The sequence below is a fragment of the Chiloscyllium punctatum genome, unplaced genomic scaffold (genome assembly GCF_047496795.1).
Source record: "Chiloscyllium punctatum isolate Juve2018m unplaced genomic scaffold, sChiPun1.3 scaffold_85, whole genome shotgun sequence".
Classification (NCBI taxonomy): domain Eukaryota; kingdom Metazoa; phylum Chordata; class Chondrichthyes; order Orectolobiformes; family Hemiscylliidae; genus Chiloscyllium; species Chiloscyllium punctatum.
The window spans coordinates 371,009-377,008 of NW_027309819.1; positions in this window are offsets into that span (position 1 = coordinate 371,009).

Below are 6,000 nucleotides of genomic sequence, written 5' to 3' on the forward strand. Positions count from 1 at the left end.
ATTAATTATAATTTCCACCAGCTGCCAGAGCATTAGCCTGGTCTGGATTATTAATCCAGTGATATTTCAACAAGAGCACCATCTCCACATGGGGACCTATCAGAAACCACACTGAGCTGGTTACTTCTGTGCTACTTGACATCTCTGTCGAAAAGAACTTCCACCAATGTGACTATCGTGACAGGACTCAGGGCGTGGTAAATGATCAGACTGTAGTCATTCCCTTGTTATGGGATTGGACATAGCTGAGTTATTTTCCATGTGGCCAGGGTGATGTCCGAATTGGAGCTGGAATGAAACAGTTTCCCCAGGGTCACGGCTTGTTGGGCAGCACAAGTCTTCAGTCCGAATGCAGGAATGGTGTCTGGGCCCATTGCCTTTGTCGTATCTACTGTGTTTAGCTGTTTCTTCATGTCACATGCAGTGAATCAGATTGACTAAAAACTGACATCTGTGATTCTGCGGGCAGCAAGTCGAGGGTGAGGTGGATCATCAACTCAACACTTCTGGCTGAGGATGGTATAGATAATACAACCATGTCTTTTACACTGATGTACAGGGCTGTCCTGTTATTTAGGATGGTGATATTTATGGAGTCCTCTCCTCCAGTGAGTTGTTTAATAGTCCATCGACATTTATGTCGGGATGTGGCAGCACTGCAGAACTTCGATCTGATCTGTTAGTCTTGGGATCATTTCGCCCTCTGTATCAGATGTTAGTCCTGCTGTTGCGAATATAACCAGTCAAGTGCGGTAGCTTTAATGGATTGTCCTCAGGTTTAGGTACACATGGTTCCGACCCTATCATGTTCACCCGCACTCATCACTGAACCATAGATCAGCTTGATGGTAATGGTAAACTGAGGGATTATCCTGGCGAAAATGTTACAGATTGTAGTTGAATACAATTCTGCTGCTGCTGTGATTCTACCGCACCACATGAATGCCCACTTTGAGCTCCAATATGTTCAATTCAATTCTACTGACTATCCCCCAGTTTACACCAAGACCCATTCACCCATTAGCCCTGTACTCAGTGTCTTAATCTGGTGTCTGATGTGGTAACACTTCCATTTTCCTTTTCCCATTGTGCTGAGGGTCTCTTTCTGGTGTCACGCCTCCAATTTGTTACTTTACTCAAATCCCTTAACAAATGCATCTGAATCTTTTCCATTCCCCCCCATGCCATCTTCTGTGTTTGATGTGAATGTGTTCCCCTCTGTTTCTCTCCCTGACCAAGATTAAGAGCTCTGCAGTGTCAGTGATGCCAGCTTTATGTAGTTTCAGATCAAAGAATTTGTGCACCTTGCATTATCGGTTACATCCCAGTGTATTCTGTGTGAGACAGAGCGTTTGACCAGCTTTAACACACGTCTATGGAACTTGTTCAAAAACAGAAATTGCTGATGAAACTCAGCAGGACTGGCATCATCTTGTGGTGTGAAAGCAGAGTTAATCTTTCAGGACCAGTGAACATTCTTCAAAACTCCCATTTTTTCCAGCAATTTTTGCATTTTTATTTCCAGTATCCATAGTTATTTGTTTAATTGAAAACTTGTTCTGAGTCTATTCATTTCTAGATAAACTCAACAGGTCTGGCATCATCTGCAGAGACAGAGAAACAGAGTTAGCCTTTCAAGTCCAGTATGACACTTCTTCAGAACTGAAAAAGGATTGGAAAATGAGCTTTATAATACCTTGACAGATGTGGGGAGTAGGTTGACAGGTAAAAGAGGGTGTGGCAAAAGATAAACATGCTTTTAGTAGTGGTGAACGAGAAGACCGTGTGAAATAGCTTTAAATTAAGATGTGAATAGGGAAAAGGGTTTCTCTTTATTGAGTGAATAATAAAGAAGATACAACCACACAAGGTCATAGGGAGGCCAGGAGGGAGATTGTACGGAAATTGGAGAACAGTTATAATGGGGTCAGACTGTGAAATTATGAAATTGTACATTAACTTCTAAAGGCTGTAACGTACCAAAGTGTAAAGTGCGTTACTCGAGCTTGGGTTGTGCTGCCTTGGAACATTGCAGCAGCCCAGGGCTGAAATGTTAGCATGAGAGCAAGGTAAGTTATTGAAATGGGAAGCAATGAGAAGGTCAGGGTTATTTCTACAGACAGAGTGGGTGTGTTCCTCAAAGCAATCTCTATTTGGTCTCGCCAATATAAAGAGACTGCATTGTGAGCAGCCATGATAGGAGATCAGATTGAAAGGTTACAAGTGAAATGCTGCTTCACCTGGAAGCTATGCTTGGGGCATTGGACAGTGAGGAGGGAAGAGATGAATGGACAAGTGTTGCAGCTTCTACAAATGCATGGGATGGTGCGATGGGGGAGTGGGGAAACGTTCGTGGTGATGGACGGTGACACAGAGGGAACGGTCGCTGAGAAATACTGACCGAGGACGGGAGGGGAAGATGTGTTTGATGATGCTGTCCTGCTGGAGATGGAGGAAATGGTGTAGGATGAATATGTTAATGTGGATCCTCGTGCAGGAGGAAGTGTGGACAAGGAGGAATCAATCATTGTTCTGGGGTGGAGGGGACGGATTGAGGGCTACACCGTGGAAGATGGGACAGTCATAGCTGAAGGCCCTGTCCACCAGAATTCGGGGATTTCTGGTTTGATGGAAAAGGAGGTCACGTTAGACACAGCTCACAGGAATGTGACATCGTCAAACAGAAACAACAGAGATGGAGAAACTTGGAGAATTGAGTCAGCCTCCGCTGATCTTGTGTTCAGCCACAGGCAGAAGTTCCTTATGAATGATAGAAAAGAACCAGGCATCTAATTTTAGGATTTCTGTCTCTCTTCTGGTCTGAAGCGGAATGTGAAAATAGAACCAGAGGAAGGTCAGTGAGTATACGTGAGCAGACATTCAAGCAGATATCCCAAACCGCTCAGTAACTATTGTTTCTGTTCAAAAAGAAGAACTCGATAAGCAGGTGAAGCACCCATGGTTGACAAAGGCTCTCAAGGATACTATGGATGAGCATGAGGGGAGGGCCAGATTTAGGATGTTTATTTCAGGGACCAGAAGCAGATGCTGGGTATGAATTTCAGCTGTGCTTCCTGAATTCCCCCCAGAAACTGCTGCCATTGCTGTTCCATCTTCTTCCCTGCTCATCTCCCCTTCCTGATTCCAGGTCCTCCCTCTCAAATTACAGAGTACGTTCTCTTACATTATGGTCCGTCCCCACTTCACCTGAAACTCTTTGTTCAAGTCTACCTACTCTGCAGGAGCATTAAGCTGCGTTTTGTGCTGCCACTTTGCCTCTGGTCTCAGTGTGACTCGACCTCTCCATTCATGCTGTTTTACACCTCCCACTCACATCTCACTCCGGAAAGTTTCCTTCTTTGAGTAAACCTTATTGAAAAGACCTCTCCCCCTTTGCACTGAATTCACACTGTGATCCAAATTTCAAAAGTATACTCAGCCTTCATCTCACTCTGCTAAAGGCAACTGCACGCTGACCGTGTGGTACAAGAATTCCCTTTCTTATATGGTTCAGGCCAGAGATGCGCTTTCACTGTCGAGATCATCACCCCATTTGGACAAAGCAATTCAGGTGTTTGACCTCTTATTGGTACTCGTAAGAGTTTTCTGCTGCCTTAGTATTATAACAAGGAGAAAAATAAATCACAGTATGAAGCTTGGGCTGAATGTTATTTACCTGTCATTTGAATACTGTTTCAAATTTGCAGTGCTTTATCTTGAAATACTTGTTTGTAAAGTTAGTGTCAGATAGAATGTAGGAGGTTGAGGGGTGACATTGTAGAAGTTTATAAAATCATGGGAGGTATGAATAGAGTGACCAGCCAAGGTCATTCCCACGGAATGTGGGAGTTCAACCATAGAAGGCGTTTAAGGTGAAAGAGGGGAGATTTGAAATGGACAAAGGATCAATGTTTTCACACAGAGGGGGATGTGTGTATGTGGAATGAGCTGTCAGAGGAAGAGTGGGAGATGCAAGTTCAGCAACAACATTGAAAACTCATTAGGACAAACATATGAATGGGAAAAGTTTAGAGGCATATGGACAAAATGCAATCAGATGGTTCTAGTTTAGTTTGAAAAACCTGGTCAGCATGGACAAGTTGGACCAAAGGGTCTGTTTGTGCGCGATATGACTGTATCAATCTAGAAAGCGAGGAAAAGGGGAGAAAAGACATGATGTAGTAAATTGGCAAGAAATACAAAAACAAGCAGCACGATCTTTTCCGAGCATATAAAAAAAGTTCAGGATGAGTGTGATCTTAGGTGAAATTAATTAGGAAAGTACACCGAGGATAATTGGAAGGTGTGACTGAAGAATTGGCTACAGGGAGCAGACAGATAATTTACACCCATGTTTTATATCTTTCCTCACAGGGGAAGGTACAGTAAGTATTTCAAAGATGTAAACAAAATGGTAATAGGAGGGAAGTTCTTGAACTGTCTCTAACAAAAGGAACAAGGATTTTTCTAACAGATAAGAGTAAGAGTAGACAGGCCAGCAGTAATTCATGGCTGGTTTTAAAAGAAATGGTCACAGTCTTGTGGTCATGGCGCCCTCTCTATCAGATGTTAGTTCTGCTGTTTGTTAATGTAAGCAGTAAATGCAGTAGCTTGAATGGGTTGTCATCAGGTTTACGTACATACGGTTCTGACCGTGGCATGTTCACCCACACATCATCACTGAACCGGAGATCAGCTTCATGTTAATGGTAGACTGAGAGATTATATTGTGGTTGAATATAATTCTGCTGCTGCTGCTGCTGCTACGACAGCTGCTGTGATTTACATGTGTATCTTCATGATGCCATGCCTCCAATTGTCGCATTCCTCAAAAGCATTTAACGTTTTCACCTGAATAATTTCCGCTCCAGTAGTGCCATCTTCTGTTTAAAGCGAATGTGTTTCCCGCCGTTTCTCTCCATGACCATGATTAAGAGCTCTGTAGTGTCGGTGTTGACAGCGTTATGTAGTTTCAGAGCAAATGAATTCACTTCCCGGTGTATGGCTCTCCATGTTGGACAGGGCGTGTGAGCAGCTTTGACACACATGCTTGAAACTTGTTCAAAAACAGAAATTGCTGAAGATACTGACCAGTCTGACAGCATCTGTGGAGAGAAAGCAGAGTTAATCTTTCGGGTTCTATGACTGTTCCTCAAAGCACCCAGTAAGTCCAACAATTTTTGTTTTTGTTTCAGATTTCCTGTATCCAATGATCTTTGCTATGTTGAAAATGTGTTTTGTAACTTTTCATTTTTGAAGGAACTTAGGGGTCTGGCAACATCTGCAGAGACAGAGAAACAATGTTAACGTTTCAAGTCCAGTGTAAATCTTCTTCAGACGTGTAAAGGGTTGGAAAGTGAGCGCTTTAGTATCTTGGCAGAGGTGGGAAAGAGTGTTTGGAGGCCCAGTGTGAAAGACAAATGGGCTTGAAATTGTGGTGAAAGAGACACAGGTATATAATGGGTGTAAATTAATGTGTAAATATTAGAAATTGATTTTCTCTGTTGAATGGAACATAAACAAGACACGAGCTTAGGGAGCCCAGGAGGGAGAGTGTACGGAAATTGGAGAACAGCCATAGTGGGTTCAGGCTGTGAATTTATGGAATTGAATATTAACTCCTACAGACTGTAACGCATCAAAGTGTAAAGTGAGGTGTTACTCGAGCGTGGTTTTTGCTTCATTGAAACATTGCAGAAGGCTGCATTTTCTTAGAATCCCTACAGTGTGAATAAAGGCCCTTCAGCCCAACAGGTTTATACTGAACCTCCAAAGAGTACGCGAACCAATCCTATTCTCAACCTTAATACTATACATAGACCATTGACTATTGCACCTAATATCAACATCCCTGAACACAACCGGTAATTCAGCATGACCAGTTCACCTAATCTGCACAACTTTGAACTGTGACAGGAAACTAGAACACCCAGAGGAAATCGAACCCAGTTCCCTGATGCTGTGAGGCACCAGTGCAAACCACTGAGACACCGTGCCATC